The sequence below is a fragment of the Sceloporus undulatus genome, chromosome 3 (genome assembly GCF_019175285.1).
Source record: "Sceloporus undulatus isolate JIND9_A2432 ecotype Alabama chromosome 3, SceUnd_v1.1, whole genome shotgun sequence".
NCBI classification, from domain to species: domain Eukaryota; kingdom Metazoa; phylum Chordata; class Lepidosauria; order Squamata; family Phrynosomatidae; genus Sceloporus; species Sceloporus undulatus.
The window spans coordinates 64,791,791-64,809,951 of record NC_056524.1 but is presented as its reverse complement, the minus strand read 5'-3'; the positions used below and the strand labels follow the sequence as shown (position 1 = coordinate 64,809,951).

Sequence of the window (18,161 nt, the reverse complement as noted above, 5' to 3'; positions counted from 1 at the left end):
TAAGGAGGGGGCAGGGAAGGAGGACAGCGTCCAGAGCCACACTGAGCATGCACAAGGGGGCCGATTCGAATTGTTGACCCCTCACAGTATGCTCTGGTGTGGTAATACAATGTGCACTCACTCCCCTTTGCTTGAGTCCGCATCACGTGACTGGCTTGGAATCGAACTGACTTCTGTTTTCCCTCACTTCGGAAGGGCAACAGAAAGGCAACCAGGTGTGGAAAAACATTACGTTTTAACCTCAATCCGAATTGCTAGAGAGGAGTGACTCTGGATCTGGTGTGGAAAAACATCACACTTTGCACTGCTAGAACAGGAGTGACTGCGGATCTGAGCTGCAAACCCCCCCCCCCATGTGTGATAAGGTCCAGTATTTTTAAATGTTTAAGTGCAGCTTTAAGTAACTGTAATGCTTAAAATATGGGGACTGAAGGGAAAAAAATCACTTTGGGGAGCAATGGCCTTGTTTTGTCTCCCCCCTCCCCGTCACAACCTCCTTCCAAATACTCACCAGAAACCCAAATGCCTTTTTAAGCTAAAGGATGACCAATGGAGTAGATATAGAACATCTTGGGTGGCTTTGCTGGAGAAACTACTAACTTAAACAAGAAAGCTGAGCCATTGCACAGCTGTTACAGGGCTCTATTGTGTGTCAGCTAAGCAACATGAAACAAGTGAAGTCTGATTTGTCACATTCATTTTACTCCTGTGGTTTGGGCTGGAAAGATGTCCTCTTAATCCACAACAATTCATGCTGAACACTCACAAGAGTAACGTGCATAGAATCACCCAGAGTACAGCAATTAGAGGGTTTATGTAAGAAAATATGGCTGGACATGCTGAATAATTCAAATTGTCAGATTTTGGGAGTGCTTGCCTCAGGCATGAGCCAGGTCAAGAATTAGGAGCCTGGTGGAGAGCAGCCAGTGGGCTGGTAAGGTGGGAGGACTCATCGTAGCCCCTAAGGCACACCATAGATCAGGACACTTCCCCATGTGCAATCCTGCTGGCTTGCCCATGTCGCAACATGGGAAGAAAGATGTGGTATTTCCTATAATGGATTCCAGTTTTGGCAGTTCTTGACATATTTCTGGATCTCACTCCCCCCCCCCCCATTTTTGTAAATTTCCTTTTGTTGTTGGTGGTGAATGTGGGTGTTCTAATGACAGATTCATTATTTTCCTCTAGCCATGCATTCTCTGGAATGCATTGTTTGAGCATCAGCAAGAAATGCTTATCACTTCATTGCTGAGAGGGACTAAAAGGAGACATACGGTAGAAGTATATAGTTGTCTCTCTGTATCCATGGATTTTTTTTTATCCACAGCTTCAAAATATTTTCTAAAATATATAAATTCTAGAAGCAAACCTTGATTTTTTCCCCATTTTATATAAGGGACACCATTTTACTACCTCATTGTACATAACAGGATTTGAGCATCCAAGGATTTTGGTATCCACAGGGGGTCCTGAAACCAAACCTCAGTGGATACCAAGGGCCCACTGTACTATATTGGCTTTAACAATTAACAATTGCTCTTCACAGAATTTTATGGAGTGCCCAGACATCAACATTTTCAGCTTGTAATCCTTCTATTATTTCCTACCTCATCTTTTTTCCTTCTACAAAACATTTTTTAGGATGAAAAGACAGAAGATGTGTCCAAAATTTAATGCGGCAGAATCTTATCCCTCTGAAAATACCTCAGATAAACTCGGTGTACCTTGTATTACAAATTTTGTTTATTTTATCCACCAATTTTGAAATATAGGGTTTTAATGAGTTTTTAAAGCTTGCCAGTGAGTAGATGGGATCCCATAGGATTCCTTCTTTCAGTGGAGCTGGTCCTTCCTCCCATTTCCAGCTTCCTGGGTGCCCTAAACCAGACCTGTTCAAAGCGCTGGTCCAGGAGCCACCAGCTGCTGGTGCCTGATGTCCCCATTCAGCCTTAGAAACCCCCTGTGACCATGGATTTTTTTTAAAAAGCTTGTTAAAATGTAGGAACACTTCAGCTGACAAAGCCTCTGACAAAGGCTGCTGCCATATAGCAGAATTAATGCAGTTTGGCATTGCTTTAACTGTCATGGCTCCATCCCAAGGAATTTTGGTATCTGTAGTTTGATGTAGCACCAGAGCACTCTGACAGAGATGAAATAGTTCACAAAACTACAGATCCCAGAATTCCATAGCATTGAGCCATGACAGTTAAAGCAGTATCAAAACTGCATTAATTCTGCAGTGCAGATGCAGCTTTTAGGTCCTTTGTACAAAATCTTTTTGCAGAAGCCCAGCCCCCCTTTTCCTGACTTCTGTCTACCTGGGTTTTTTTTTTCCCAGCAATGGAATTGGCAGAATGGTGAAGGAGGGCTGGAGAAAGATGAGACTTTCAAATGTTGGCTTGCATCTGCAGTAAACGATGCAATAAAGCTTGACCAGGGATTTTTTTCTAGAGCCCTATTTACACTACTAAATAATCTGGTTTGGAAACTGGGTTATTTCCCTGTCGTTCAGATTTGCACTGATTGTATTCGGTGCAGTTTGGGGGGGCAGCAACCAAAAAGTCCATTAAAATGGATGCATTTGGCACCAGATCCCTTAGCAGTTCTTTTTTTTAAGAAGAGCAATGATCCGCATCTCCAATAGTGTGGGTATGTTGTCGGATCAATTTGGATCATGCACCCACCATTCAGAAAATGGAGGCCCCTCCATTTTGGTCCTGAATGGTAGTGAATGGAATTTCAGACTGGATTTAAATGCCACAGAGAGATTCACTGCCTTAAAATGTAGTGGGGATGGTGGATCAATTTTGAATTGATTCAGATGCAAATCTCTCAGTGAAAAAAAATGTAAGTGTGACTGACCCCTAGGTAATCTTATTGTAGCTGTGTTCTTATGTACAACAGGCAAGGCTTTTTCACCTCTAGACTGGCATCAGAATTTTCTCTGAACTTTAATGCTGTTTATTGTGACTTCTGCCTTCAAGCACGACTGTATTTTCCCACTGACTAAACAAATAAAAAACAAACAAAAAACCCATCCCCAGGAGTGCAGTTCATGAAGGCAACTCATTTGGTTCCTTTGTGGGCATATGCTGGGATTGCCAGCTGATAGGTATGTGCGAATCCCTTCACCTCTTCTAAAATTTTCTTTTGTTTACAGTTGTACTTTATTTAAAATCTCCTCCAAAGACTTCCATTTTATTTTCAGTGTTTAAAATCCTCTCTATAGTGTTAACACAAAGGTGGCAAACTGAGATCACTAAACTGAAAAGATAGAATGAGATGGTGGGGACAGAAGAGGCTCATGATTTAACAAGAACAACAAGAACAACAACAACCCAAAACCCTCTCTATTGCTAGTTCTCCAAATTAGATCACCTCATTGGCTTCATCCATCCCTTTTTACTATTTACCATGGTAATTGTGGTGTAACTGTAGTAATTTTTACTTTTTTTCCATGGTAAGTGTGGTGTCTTGTTTTGAGCATTGGACTATGACTCTGGAGACCAGGTTCTGAATCCCTGCTGAGCCATGAAACCCACTGGGTGACCTTGCGCAAGCTACACTCACTCAGGCCTTATTCACACTATGAAAATAATCCAGGATGACTCTGGGTTAAATCCTTGTTGTTCAAACTCATCTCAAATGCACTCGGTACACTTTGTTTGAGGGGGGGCTGCCAAAACCCCCACTTAACTCAGGATATTCTATACCATCCCCCCCCCCGAGTTTTCCTGAAAGTTCTGCATCAGTTTGCATCATCAGCAGTCTGAATAAGCTTCCAAATCTATTCTGATCACTCTGTGTCATTCAAGGGAATGGAGGCAGCTCCATTTTATCCCAAAATGATGCCATGTATCTATAACAAAGGGGTTACAATTACTCAAAGAGATTCACGAATCCAAAACAAAATGGGAACAACAAACCTGATATGCATCAGCGCGGCAATCTCCTTGGGAAAAAAGATGAGTGTGAATGCCTCCCTCAGAGGACAGCAATAGCAAACCTCCTCTAAACAAATCTGACCAAGAAAACCCCATGATAGGTTCACCTTAGGGCTGCCATAAATTGGAAATGACTTGAAGGCACACAACAACAACAAAATTCAGGGCTAATAGGGAAAAAATACTTTATTTTTAAATGAAGATCCATTCAGGGTAGATGTACAAGCAACGGTGATCCAGACCAAGGTGGCATGATTAATGCAATAATTTCAGCACTTCACCTTTTCATCTTGCCACTTTAGTACAACAGTATGTAGAGTCTAAAAAAATAAATAAAACAGGGGCTTTTGAAGACGAAGGTGAAGATTCCAAACTGGAAGCATAACTGGAGACACAAGGAAAGGTCAGGAGGGAATCAGCCACAGGTAACTGGCCATTCATGGGACTAGCAGATACCCACTAATGAAGTAAATGCTAGTTTAAATGATTGTAGATATTTTTTTAAAAAGAAAGATCATTTTCTACACAAACAGAAAGAGTTGGGGGGGGGGGAGGGAAACAGGAAAATGAAACAAAAATGCTATTGATCATTTGAATTTGGGGGGTAGGTGGGTGGTAAGTTCAGCAACCCCACCCACCACTATAGCAACTCATTTGGTCTGTCTGAATGAGCCCTGTGTGTACAGTACCACCAAGGAAGCATCGCTTCAGAGAATCAGCTATTCTGAGAACTCTGTAGTAAAACAGTTTACAGAAGAATGGGCATCAGAAGAACAATTTCTTCAGATGAAAAACACAAATTAGTTGGGTTTTGCAACTTCTGAAAGTCAAGTAATGAGATGGGCAGATTACACATGGAGATTGTGAAAGGGTAATATTACTAGTTGCAATAGAGATAAGGATCCTCAGCAGAGACAGCTGCTGTGTGCGAGCATCAATCACTCAATCATCTGTCAAGTGTCAGTGTTTTGCTCTCTTCTTCTCAACTAACCATGGCTGATCATACTACCCTTCTGCCAAATAACTATTCTACAAAGACCATATAAAGTTGCAACCACAGTCAGATCTACTAGGAAGTAATTCCCACTGAACTCAGTTGCACTTGTGAAGTAAAGTATACTATACTCAGAATCAGGCTGCCAGGTTTCTGTCTTTTTGAAATCATTGGCTTGTCAATCACTTCTTTAGCAATGTCACTGCAAAGCAAAGTTAGCGATGTCACAGTCATCTTTTATTCTCTCCTCTCTGACCCACGACATCACAGCTACTGCAGAGGCTCCCCCCCATTTTTGTAAATTTCCTTTTGTTGTTGTTGTTTGTTGTTAACAGCCCTTGGGTTGGCTCTGACTCATGGCAACCCTGTGGATGAGATATCTTGCATAGAAATTAATGCTATGGTCCATAATAATTGCTACAGTCTTTTGTGTCTCCTTTTTTTGTGCATAGGATTGTATGTTGATTGTTTCCAGTCTGTTGGCCACTGTTTTATTTTCCATATTAGTTAGCCCTAGAGTTGCTTCTGTCTGTGTGCATTACAGCAGTTCAACTGGAATATCATCTATTCCTGGTGATTTGTTTTTATCAATTTTTCTTATTGTAGCTTCCACCCAGCCTTTTAGAATAAGGGGTTCATTTTCATATGGTTCTTCACTCCATTTTTTCATCTCTTTTATGTAACTTTTCTGGGTATTGCCTGCAGTGTCTTTTTATTTTTTCTTGATCTTGCAGTATCTTGCTTTTCTTTTTCCTGCTTTTAAATGCCCTGCCATATTTACACAAGAATAGAAATCTTGGTCTATAGCCTGGTGCTTCCAAGTGTGATGTCCTCAATACAATTTAGACTGCAGTTTTCACAAGTGACAGTTAATATCTGCAATGATGAGAGTTCTTGAGAAATGAAGTCCTATAGACTTAGAAAGCACAAAAGTTGGGGAAAGCTGCCAAGGCTGCTGTCTTATCTTGCTAACAAGGGCTATTTGTTAATTGCTGCCAATTCCTATTTTCCATTTATGTTTGGGATGGGCACTAGCATAGTCCTAAAAGAGTCACACTTTGCAAGATCAGTAATTGAAACTATTATTTGCAAAAACCACAACACCTTTTCAAGAAAGCATGTCACTAAGCATGATGTGCAGTCAGCATGGTGTATGTTGGTTCCAGTATTGGACTAAGACTAAATAAGACTCTGGGAGACCAGGGTTTCAATCCCCATGAATTTAGGCAAGTCATACTCTCCTAATCTTGGGGGACAGCAATAGTAAATCTACTCTGAATAAATCTATTCAGAAGAAAGAAAAAGAACCCTAAGATAGGGTTGGTAGAGTTAACTTGAAGGTACATAGGTGGGTTACACACCGCCATGAAAGTACGCACGGAGCGCATACTAGGGTTAGGGAGGTGCGGTGCTTCCGCACCTCCCTAACCCTAATACGCGCTCTGCGTGTAAAAAATGACGGCGGCTGTTCCAGATGGCTGCCGCCATGAGGAGGTCATGGCCGCGCCACCTCTATACGGGGCGGCACGGATGTGACGTCCTCGCTCCGTGCCAGGGCGCCTAGGGCACCCTTAGTGCGAACCAGGAAGGAGCTCCGTTTCAGAGCTCCTTCCTGGTTTGCAGCGCCGCTTTGCTTCGCTGGGCGCAGCCTTCAGACAGTTGCGCCCAGCAAAGCAAGGGAGAAAGGGGCCAAGCAGCCCCTTTCTTCCCCTCCCCGCCGCCATGGGGTGTCCTTGGGGCTTGAAGCCCCAAGGACACCCCTTTTCAGGCTGCGGGGAAGCGGCGTTTTGCTGCTTCCCCGCAGCCTGAAAAGTGGCGGATTGGGGCCTCAGTGGCTGCCGTTCTGGCCACTGAGGCCCCGATACACCGGGGAAAGGGGCGGGTACAGCCCGCCCCAAATAGGCGGTCTGTAACCCGCCATAGCAAGCAATCTAAGCATTCTCTGTTACAAAATGGGGCTGCAAAACCTGAAACCATTTTAAAACACCTCATGAAATATAATAATAATAATAATAATAATAACAACAATAATATATTTATAGCCTGCCTCTCCCTGCGGATCGAGATGGGTTACAACAAACAAGCGGGTTACAATAAGAGATAAAATAATTTATTATAGAGAAAGAACAATAAAACTAGTATTAAATAGCAACAGCAACACAAATGATTACTGAAGGAGACAGTTCTCTTCAAGGTTTGGTTCAAGTTGAATTACCAAACAGGATTAAAAAAAAAACCTCACAACTTCCCAAAAACATTTCAGCCCATTTCGTCAAATCCAAGATGAACTGATTTTAGGCTACATCCACTAGCTCAAGTAAAGCTATAGGTTATTTATATAGGGATAAGATGGGAGAAGCAAGAGAAGGAGCTCCTGTTCTAGTTCCCTTTATTCACAACCTGAGATATCCTATCTTGTTAGCAAGATCATACCACCATGCTTCAAGAGTTGTGAATCAATTAGGTATTGACAAGTAATCAATGGTATTGTCCACGCAACACATGAGTAACCAAGGCTCACTAGGTAATAAGACAAATTTAATTTGAAAATTGCAAAGGGGGGAAGGACCCTAGACAGAACTTGCACATACATAATCCTCATGTCTCACAGGCAAGAATTAGCCACAAAAAAACCTAAACAAAGCAATTAGAACTGACTGCTTTGAATGTTTTACTAGTTCAATTTGGAGTCTGAAAATAATAAAAGGTTAGTACATTTGTCAAAAGGAACAGGCTCATCACAGCATATCTGTTTACATTCCATTTTAGTCAAGTGTGGGATGGGTGTAGAGGGAGTGAGGCAACAGTGGAAGATCTGGGAGCCACACATACCTCTTTATTTCTAAATCGGAAAGAGACTTTCCAATTTTGAAAAAAAGGAAAGGGTACTTTGGGTCAAAAATGTTCCCCCCCCCCAATAACATTATAATTAACAATCATACACCTGATGGCTTCCATGGTCACAGGGTGTTCAATCATGGAGTTAAAAAGAAATAGCAATGGGAAGATCTGGTGGGCCACCTGCCTTCCATGGGCCGCACAATTTCCATATCTGGATCTGTATCACAACCTACAGGTAACAGTGAATATCACAATATTGATGAAGCCAGTTTTAATACATATCAATATTGATCAGATTTCATTTATGTTAAAAGAAAGCTGTGCACTGAGTAATTCTCTGTAACACTGCTAGATTCTGAGTTTTTCTCATTATTAATTGCTGCCAAAGTTGAATAGAATAGTGTATATGGGAGAAACTATATCTTACAAGCGTTAAGTTTGTAATCCTATATATGGGCTATATAGTACTACACTCCCATATTGCAATTTCTAAGCTCCCATGCTTAGAGGGTTGAGTGTGTGTGTAATTTATCTTTGTTCCTCTCCCCAAGTTGTTTTAGAGCAGGGATAATTTTAAAGCCCTCTTGGTTAGTACTTGTATAGGCAACTGTCAATGAATACCAGGTGCTGTAGGCAATATTTCAAAGGAAGGCAATGGCAAGCCACTTCTGACTATTCCTTGCCATATAAAATTCATGGTCACCATAGGTTGACAAAAAACTTAAAGGCACATACACACATTGGGACAAAAAATGTTGCAAAATTGCCTCCGTAGCTCCATAGAGGGTAGAAGAGGACTTCTCCAGAAAACATTTAAAATGCTTATAGGGGGTTGTTGGAAGGGAGGTGCAGCCTGGCAGCAATGGGTAAGGTATATGGTTAGTGGACCATGGAATGTCCCATTAAACTCAGCAGAACTATATAGGAAGTGCTGTTAGCCATTGCAGAAGTGCCTACAGCAGTTGTGATTGCATCCTACATATCTGAGGAATGTTATCAGTTATCACATTCAGTACTTAGGAAAGAAAACCATCACAGTGCTAAGTTTTCTCACAAGACAGGTCTAAGTGTCTCACCTGGATAAGAGAGTTCCTGTGACATGTACACATGGCTGATTCCTTACTTTAGTGTATTGCTTCTTAGGCTATATGATGTAAGGAATTGGTGATTATTTTTTCTCCCTATTCTGCAGAGACCAATTGTTTATTTCTTTCCTGGAAACTCCCCAAGGATTTTCACTGGACCAGGGACCACCACTTTGAGTTGCATTGTTTTGGTGAAATAGATCTCCACACAACTAGGATTTTCTTCAAATCATTATAAATGGAAAGAAAATGAAAAGATCAGTTAAGGCGTAGACAACACTTGTTGGATCTTTATGACAATGTGCTATCCATATTTATCACACCAGGACAGCTGCCATGTGCAGCAATGTAAAGTGATGATAAGGGACATACAGCATATGCAGCAACCTTTTCTCCCTTGGTAAAACAGCTTTGGAAGGAGGCAATGTTGCAATGTGGAAGTATGGAGGGGAGGAGACTAATAACCCTTTCCCTACCACTTCTGCCTTACTCCAATAAAACCTTACTCCTCATGGTGCCCTTTTCCTCTGCAAGTTCCAAATGCATGCTTGTACAAGTAAACTGGCCTTTGGAAACCCTGCAGCAGGAAGGGTCTGGACGTAGGCTAGCTACAGAAAAAAATATGCATCATGAAAGAGGAATGAACAAGCACCTTCACTTCTGTAAATTTTTCTTTTTACTTTAAACGGTTCCTCCCAAACTTGATGTTCTTTATGGGACTGTAAATTGGGTTGTTACCTTTGTAGCTGGTCCTGTCATCCGCTTTCTGGTATCCTGAAAATAGGGTCTTGCAAAACAATTCACCCAATCTATTTTGTGTGTCTGGAACCTGCAGATTGCTACAGATCTGTCATATTGGAGTGGTTTAAATAGTCACTATGAGTCTCACCACGGATTCCCAACCAAATAGAGGTCTGGGCTTTGAGTAGCCTATACAAAGGTTGGGAAGAATTATTATGCTAACAAGACTCAGAAGAATGGTTACTTTCAAATTTTTTTTAGAGAAAAACAAGTCCTTGGGTGCATCTGCATTGCAGAAATATTGCATTTTGATACCACTTTAAGTGCTGTAGCTCCATCCTATGGAATTCTTGGGTTTGTAGTTTTACAGGGTCTTTAGTCTTCTTCGCAAAAGACTGCTGGTACCGTAAAAAAATACAAATCCCAGGAACCATGGCAGTTTAAATGGTGTCAAGCTGCATTAATTTTACTGTAGATGTTCTCCTTGTTGATTAAAATGAGCCCCATGGAGCCTAAAAATTAACAAGTTTTATTGGGCATTAGTTGTTATGGATTCTAGCCCACTTCATTAGTCATGAAAACTGATGCCAAACACAGGGTGACCAGATGTCCTCCTTTTCCAGGATGTATTCTACATTTCAACCTTCTGTTCAGGAAGAATTCCAAAATGTCTTCCCTGAGCATGACTAAGAAGCCCACTGAGTAACACCACATTTGCTCTTCTCCTTTCAGAAATGCATCAACTTGGCAGCCTGTCCTTGCTGCAAACAGGATAGGCAGGATCCTTCTGAAGTTCTCCTTTCCTCGTAGCAGCAGACAAGAGTTGGCCCCAGAGTTCAGGATGCATTTATATCTCAGAAAGGACAGAAAATGTGTTAGGCAATGGACTGACTGAGCACACAGTGCAAATGTTGAAAGGTCCCCCCCTTAATAATTGTTAGCACACTGGACTAATGAAAAGAATAATTTTAATGTAGACTGAGTCAATGGTTTGTGCTAGTAAAGTACAATTTTAAGCATTTGTCTGGCTATAAGTGTATTACAAACCAACATTTTAATGAAAATATGTGAATCAGAAAAAATATGGCTGAGAACATAATAAAATATAGTATATGCAATATAGCTGTAAGAGAGCCAGTGTGGTGCAATGGTTTGAGCATTGGACCAGGACTCTGGAGACCAGGGTTTGAATCCTAGCTCAGCCATATAAACCCACTGGATGATCTTGGGCAAGTCACACTCTCTCAGCCTCAAGAGGATGGCAAAGGCAAACCCCTCCGAAGAAATCTTGCCAAAAAAACCCTTGTGATGTTCCCCTTAGGGTTGCCAGAAGTCAAAAATGACTGGAAGGTACATAACAACAATATAGCTGTAAATAAAGCATAAGGAATGAATTTATATTTATGAGAGGTTTTAGCTTTTAATAGGTCATGTCCTCCATTTTTCTTGAATGCTCTCCATTTTGCAGTGCCTTGTCTTTCTTTGTGGATAGGAGATCTGGTCACTCTGCACCAATCGAAGCTCACCAACCTTCACGATACCACAAGACTCCTTGTTATTTTTGCTGCAAGTCATTGAAACAGCTTGTTATTTTTGCTGCAAGTCATTGAAACAGCTATGTCCCAACTAGTCAGCTTGCAATCATGTTCAGGGGTTCTGTATGGAGTCTTCCTCAAGTACAGGGCGACCAGACACATCCTCCTTTCCCAGGACATGGTCCTACATTCCATTACCTTCTATCTAAGAGGAATTCCAAAATATCCTCCATTTCGAGAATGACTAAGAAGCGTGAATTTATACTTCTCTGAGTGTGTTTAGCTTTTGTTTGGTCACGTCCTCCTTTCTTCTTGCAAGTCCTCCATTCTCTGTGTCTTGTCGTCCTTAGCGGTTAGGGTATCTGTTCCAGGGCGACCAGGCATATCCTCCTTTTCAAGGACATATCCTGCATTCCATTACCTTCCATCCAGAAGGAATTCCAAAATATCCTCCATTTTTGATCATGACTAAGAAGCACAAATGTACATTTCTATTGGTGTTTTTTAGCTTTTGTTTGGTCACATCCTTTTTCTTGGAACGTCCTCCATTTTTGCAGTGCCTTGTCCTCCTTGGTGGTTAGGGTATCTGGCCCAGGGTGACCAGGCGTCCTCCTTTTCCAGGACACGCCCTACATTTCAACCTTTCTGTCCAGCAGGAATTCCGAAATGCCCTCCATTTTGAGCCCAACTAAGAATGATGAATTTACATTTCTATTGACTTGTTTATTTGCTTTATTTATTTATATTTATTTTTTCCACAGTGGGACTCAAGGCTGGTTACAATATCTTAAAATGGCAAAGCTAAAAGATTGATTACAAAGTTAAAAAAATAATAATTAAATAATACCAAGCTTAAAATATAGGTTAAAAACAACATAGTTAAAACAGTAAAAAAAGTTAAAATGGTAAACCTGTCAGGAAATGACATTGGTGTGGCCACTAGGGGGAGCTGTTGTGCAGATAATTTACAGCTCCAGTGGCAGCTAATGTGTCAGCATTCAAACAGGGCATCATCGGAATGTTGATGCAACTGTCAACTGTGTATTAGAGACGGATGTTCAATACACTGTGTATATCTATGTTGTAAATACTGCAAAGGAAGATTAAAGCCCTCGTTTAGAGTGAAGACTTGTAAGAGTCGTTATTAGTTGAAGACATCTTCATAGATTCCTTCTTCTTGGCGTCCTGTCGACGTGGATGAACTCTGCAGGTGGTCGTGGTGGACCCTGCGCGTCATTTCCATATGCCTCAACAAGGGTTATGGGCGCAGCACACGAGCCACAACAAGACCAGCACACCATGTTATTTTATTTTGGTCATGTTCTCCATGGACACCTGGTTACTCTGTCCATGTAACGGTCAGTCTTTCCTTCACCCCTCACAAGTTGAACATGAGTCAATAGTGTGATGCGGCAGCTAAAAAGGGCAATGCAATTTTAGGCTGCATCAATAAAAGTATAGTGTCTAGATCAAGGGAAGTAATAGTGCCACTATATTCTGCTTTGATCAGGCCCCACCTGGAATATTGTGTCCAGTTCTGGGTGCCACAATTCAAAAAGGACATTGAGAAATTGGAGCATGTCCAAAGGAGGGCGACTAAAATGGTGAAGGGTCTGGAAACCATGTCCTATGAGGAACACCTTAGGGAGCTGGGGATGTTTAGCCTGGAGAAAAGAAGGTTAAGAGGTGATATGATAGCCCTGTTTAAATACTTGAAGAGATGTCATATTGAGGAGGGAGCAAGCTTGTTTTCTGCTGCTCCAGAGAACAGGACTGTGACGAGCTGACTACAAACCAGCCAATCAGAAGCCAGAGGCCCTAAGCCAATCAGGTGCTGGCTTAGGAATTTGAAGATTCCATTTGGCAGTTGGGGTTAGAATGTTGAGAGATGAGGTTGGATTTTTAGAATCAACCTGAGGGTTGAAGCGGGAGTTGAGTTGAGGAGAGAGTTAGAGGAAGAGTCTGTTCCAGAGGGGAACTTGGTTAAAGTCTAGAGCAGGGGTGCACAAGATGCGTCCCGAGGGCTGGATGCGGCCCATCAAAGGATTTCTGGAGGCCCGGGGCCCCATTGTCAGGAGGAGGGGGGTGTCCTGGTTCCCAGAGTCTTCGCCCATTTGCACGGGGCTTTGGAGGATGGGAGCAATGGACTCTTCCCCCAGAGTTTGCCTCTGCTTCCCAGGGGAGATTTTGCTAGGGGCAGGCTTATAGCTCCTCTCACCCCATTGGCCAGGCAGACCCAGAGGGATGAGCTTTTTGCAGGCAAGCAGCGGAGGGCAGAGAGAGAGCGAGAGAGCAGACAGCAAGAGAGGATAGAGATCATGAGAGAGTCTTGGGCCCTTCTTCTGGTGAGTGAGGGGGAGAATGGGAGAGAGGAGGATGCCCGACCACTGCGTTGTCCTCCTACTCCTCTGCCAAGTCATTTGCTTTTGAGTGGCCTAAGGGTTTTGCCTTTCAGTGGCAAGGCTGCTCACCTGGCAAAACCCCCAGGCTGCTCAAAAGTGAACAACTCGGAAGAGAAGAGGACAACACGGTTCTCAGGTGTCCTTTTCTCTTTCTCCCGTCATCCCCCTCCTCCTCCTCCCAAGGCTGCCCACCCAGCAATGGAAGAAAGAGACAAAAGATGATGGGGAAAGAGACAAGGACGCCCCCCACTGCATTGTCTTCCTCCTCCTCTGCCAAGTTATACACCTTCAAGTGGCAAGGCTGCCCACCTGGCAAAACCCCCAGGCTGCTCCAAGGTGAAAGACTTGGCAGAGGAGGAGGAGGACAACGCGGAGGGCTGGTGTCCTTTTCTCTTTTCCCAATCCTCCTCCTTGTCCTCTGGAAGGAAAGAAAGGAGGAAGGAAGGAAAGAAGGAAGGAAGGAAAGAAGGAAGGAAAGAAGGAATCATGGAAGTGAAGAAGTGGAGAAAGAAAGAAAGAAAGAAAGGAGGAAGCGTAGGAGGAAGAAAAGAAACAAAAAATAAGGAAGGGAGAGAGGGAGGAAAGAAAGAAAGAAGCAAGGAAATGAAGGAAGGAAAGGAAGAAGGGAGGGAGGGAGGGAGGGGACGCCTCTCCCCCAGTAGGGTGACTTGACTTCCCCTCCTTTTCCCAGACACGTCCCCCATCTTAGCCTTTTTGTCCAGGAGGAGGGATTCCACAATGTCCTTTATTTTGAATATGGCTAAGAAGTCTGGATTTTGCTTCCAGCTTTTATTTGGTCACCCCCCCCCAATTTTTAATGTCCTACATTTCATCTAAATATCCTACATTTCGCCTAAAACTGTTGGTGGCCCGAACAACCTTAGCTGATCTTAATTTCGGCCCCTACCTCCTTTCAAGTTGGGCACCCCTGGTCTAGAGAGAGGGACTTTTAACCAGTTAGAGACTCTAAATAAGGAAGGATTATAGTAAGCCTGAGAGGCAGTACTGTGGTGTTTAAACTTAGGAGAGTAGGCAATAGGGACGGTGTCAGTGTCCTTATCAGCTGGTCATAGAAATACTGTAGCAAGTTGAACTGTGGTAATATAGTAACCAGTAAGAAGTAACACGTGCCTGAACTAACAGTGGCTTAATATCATTTAGTTCAAGAAATATCTGTTCAAACCTTTTGCTAAATAAAGTTCATATTTTGTTTTATCCAAAGGCTGGTCTGCCATAGATGTTTGATCCACGCCACTGTATTATATCATACTGTGAACCTGCCGCATAAGAAAGGAGGCTCATTACATAAATTAGGTGGCAGCGGGGTGGGATTAGAAAACTCCATAGCACTGCCATCAGGAGGAGGAGGTGATCGTGACATAATTTGGTGGCAGCGGTGGGATAATAAAAGTCCCAAGTGCCTGCCACAATAGAAAGGAACTTCGTTACAAGGGCCCAGAGCAATGGATGCAAGCTCCAGGAAAAGAGACTCCAGCTCAACATGAGGAGGAGCTTCCTGACAGTCAGGGCTGTTCCACAGTGGAGTCTCCCTCCTTGGAGGTCTTTAAGCAGAGGCTGGATGGCCCTCTGTCAATGGAGATGCTTTGATGGAGAGTTCCTGCATGGCAGAAGGGGGTTGGGCTGGATGGCCTTGAGGGCTCTCTGATTCTAAGAGTACAAACACGCCTCACTCCAGGGGCTCCTTGTTCCCAGGTTCCCAACTGCCTTTTATACCTTCACGAAGGTAGGACGAGGTCCCGCCCCCCCTCCGCTGCCAACCAATCGCCCGGCAGCCCACTCCGGCGCGCGCTAATTTAACCTAGCTCTCCCTCCTGATTGGCCAAGCCGGAGCCGGATTGACAAGGCAGCTAGGCCTCAGAAGCAAAGACGTTGGGGAAGGGGAGGGGGAGCTCCGCTTTCGTTACAGGTAACGCGACAAGGACGCGGAGACATACAGGCAGCCGGAGCCCTCTCTCCTTCCCTCCCTCCGTCGCTCTGTGCGCCTGGCTATTGTCACGCCGCAGCCTCACTCCAAACGCCCCGCTGTTCTCCGCCGGCTCCGCTCATTGGTCCGCGTGGCGTGGATTGGCAGGCGGAGCGGCCAATGGGAACCGGTTTCCAAGGAGCCGGCAGGCCCCGCCCTCCCGCACGCTCTCCGTTGACAATATGGCAGCAGCAGTAGCAGCAGCAGCAGCAGTGGATAGAAGAGGGCCGCCGCCGCCGCCGTCGTCGTCTTCGCGGTGAGGAGGAGGGAGTCCCTGGAGCGACGCTTCGGCCTCCCTGGCCTCCTTCCTCCCTCCCTCCCCTCAGGGACTGACTCTGCTGCGGGGCCCTGGCTGGCGGAGAGGGGAGCCCGGTAGGTCCCTCTGCGCCTCCGAATGAATGAATGGATGGATGAATGGAGGCAGAGAGAGAGAGAGAGAAAGAGAGAGAGAGAGGGAGAGGGAGAGGGAGAGGGAGAGGGAGCTCCGAAGGAAGGAAGGAAGGAAGCAAAAAGGGAAGGAAGGAAGGAAAAAAGGAGGGAGGGAGGGAAAAAGGAAGGAAGGAAAAAAGGGGGAAGGAAAGAAGGAAGGAAGGAAAGGAGGAAGGAAAGAAAGAAGGGAGAAAGGAAGGAAGGAAGGAAAGAAATAAGGATGGAGGGAAGGAAGTAGAAAGAAAGGAAGGACGGAAGGAAAGGAAGGGATGGAGGAAGGAAATAGGGCGGAAGGAGAGAGGAAGAAAGGATGGAAGGAAAGAAAGAAGGGAGGGAGGGATGGACGGAGGAAGGAAGGAAGGAAGGAAGGAAATGGAGGGAGAGGAAGTAAGGACGGACAGACGGACAGGGGAGGAAGGAGGGAAGAGAAGAAGGAGAGGGAGAGAGGGAGGAAGGAAGGAAAATAGGGAAACAGGAAGGAAAGTCAGATGGAAGGAAAAAAGGTAGAGATGGATCCAGGAAAGAAGGAAGGAAGGAAGGAAGGAAAGGGGGATGGATGGAGGAAGGAAGGAAGGAAGGAAGGAAGGAAGGAGAGAGAAAAGGGAGGGAGCCTGTCTCCTCCTCCTCCTTCTCGGGTATTCCCTCCCTCCCTTCCTTCTGTTGGGGGGCATGGGGGCCTTGGTCAGGAAGGGCCCCGTGATCTTCCCTTTCCCTCATTCAGGAGGGATGGAGGATCGTGCATCTTCTTAGGATGGTCAGGGTGACCAGGTGTCCTCCTCTCAAAGGAGGACCAGGCACCGCAAAATGGAGGACGAGAGAGGAAAGAGGGAGGACACGACCAAATAAAAAGCTCAAAATACTCATAGAAATGTAAATGCATGCTCAAAATGGAGGACCTTTGGAACATTCCTCCCGGACGGTGGCTTGTCATGGAGGGCCATGCCTTGGAAAAGGAGGACAGTGGTGGTACCTCTTTTCTTGTGCTTTTAAATGGATGCTTCTTTTATCTTAGGCCTCTTAAGCAACGCTGTTGGGTCTGTTCATTGTTGTTGTTCCTCGTCTGGATCCATGAGGAGAGGCGGATAAAGAATAAATATCATCATCATCATCAATGTTATCATTAGCCATTGCTCCAACTCCTAGAGATGGAGGGGTCTTTCTTTCTTTCTTTCTCTCTCTGTTTCCGTGTACATTAATCTTCCGTGTTCAGACCTGACGTGAACATCCTCGCTGGACAAGGATTAGGAGCAAGGATCAAGAGTCAGGAATAACCCTTGGCTGCCCTGTTCTGGGACGGAGGAGCAGGATGATGGGTCATGCTGCTACTGCCATGGCCGTGCCAACAAAATATCATCCCCACAACAGCAACGAAGGTTGTGTATCTGTGTGTGTGTGTGTGTGGAGGGAGATGCGCAACAAAGGTTGCACATGCTCCTGGCACAGCTGGGCTCCCAGCAGGAATGATCCCTTCCCCAATCTCTCTCTCTCTCTCTCTCTCTCTCTCTTTCTTTCTTTCTTTCTTTCTCCATCTCTCGCACAGGCGGGATGCTCTCAAGCCAAAGCCAGTAAACTCTCAGTAGTGTGTATAGCATTGTGTGTAGGACATACATCCAGGCTGCTTGCTTGGCATATTGTGCTCCCCCCCCCCCGTTTACATTAGGTTTGTTGTCGCCATCGACTTTGCCGTAGAGGATGCCGCAATAGCAATAGCTGCAGGCAGTTTTGGAGCAGAGAGGAAGGGATGGAGGTATTTTTCATTTATGGCCTGCAGACTTGGGTCACATTTTGGCAGATAGGGGTTTTAGATCCAGAGAGGTAATCAGTCAGCTAGAAATGTATGTTTAGGTTGCCAATTGCCAGAGCTTTCTTTCCCTGATAATGACACATCATCCTGTGAGTAAGCATGTAAAATCATAGAGTTGGAAGAGACCCCAAGGGTCATCTAGTCCAACCCCATTCTGCCATGCAGGAAATCTCAATCAAAGCATCCCCGACAGATGGCCATCCAGCCTCTGTTTAAAAACCTCCAAAGAAGGAGGCTCCACCACTCTCTGAGGGAGTGTCTTCCACTGTCAAACAGCTCTTACTGTCAGGTAGTTCCTCCTAATGTTGAGGTGAAATAATTTCTCCTCTAGTTTGAATCCATTGCATGTGATGTGGTTGGACGTGGCAGGACTGGGACCTCTGGGGATGCCCAGTAGAATTC

General features: G+C 44.4%; 1 protein-coding gene across 1 annotated transcript in view; it reads left to right on the top strand.

Moving 5' to 3' along the window:
* The first annotated feature begins 15,711 nt into the window (after positions 1 to 15,711).
* TIAM1 (TIAM Rac1 associated GEF 1) overlaps positions 15,712 to 18,161 on the top strand; it is a 274,407-nt gene continuing 271,957 nt past the window's right edge. The window contains exon 1 of the mRNA XM_042459672.1: positions 15,712 to 15,898. The gene's annotated coding sequence lies outside the window, so the exon portion shown is untranslated. The remainder of the gene's footprint in view (positions 15,899 to 18,161) is intronic.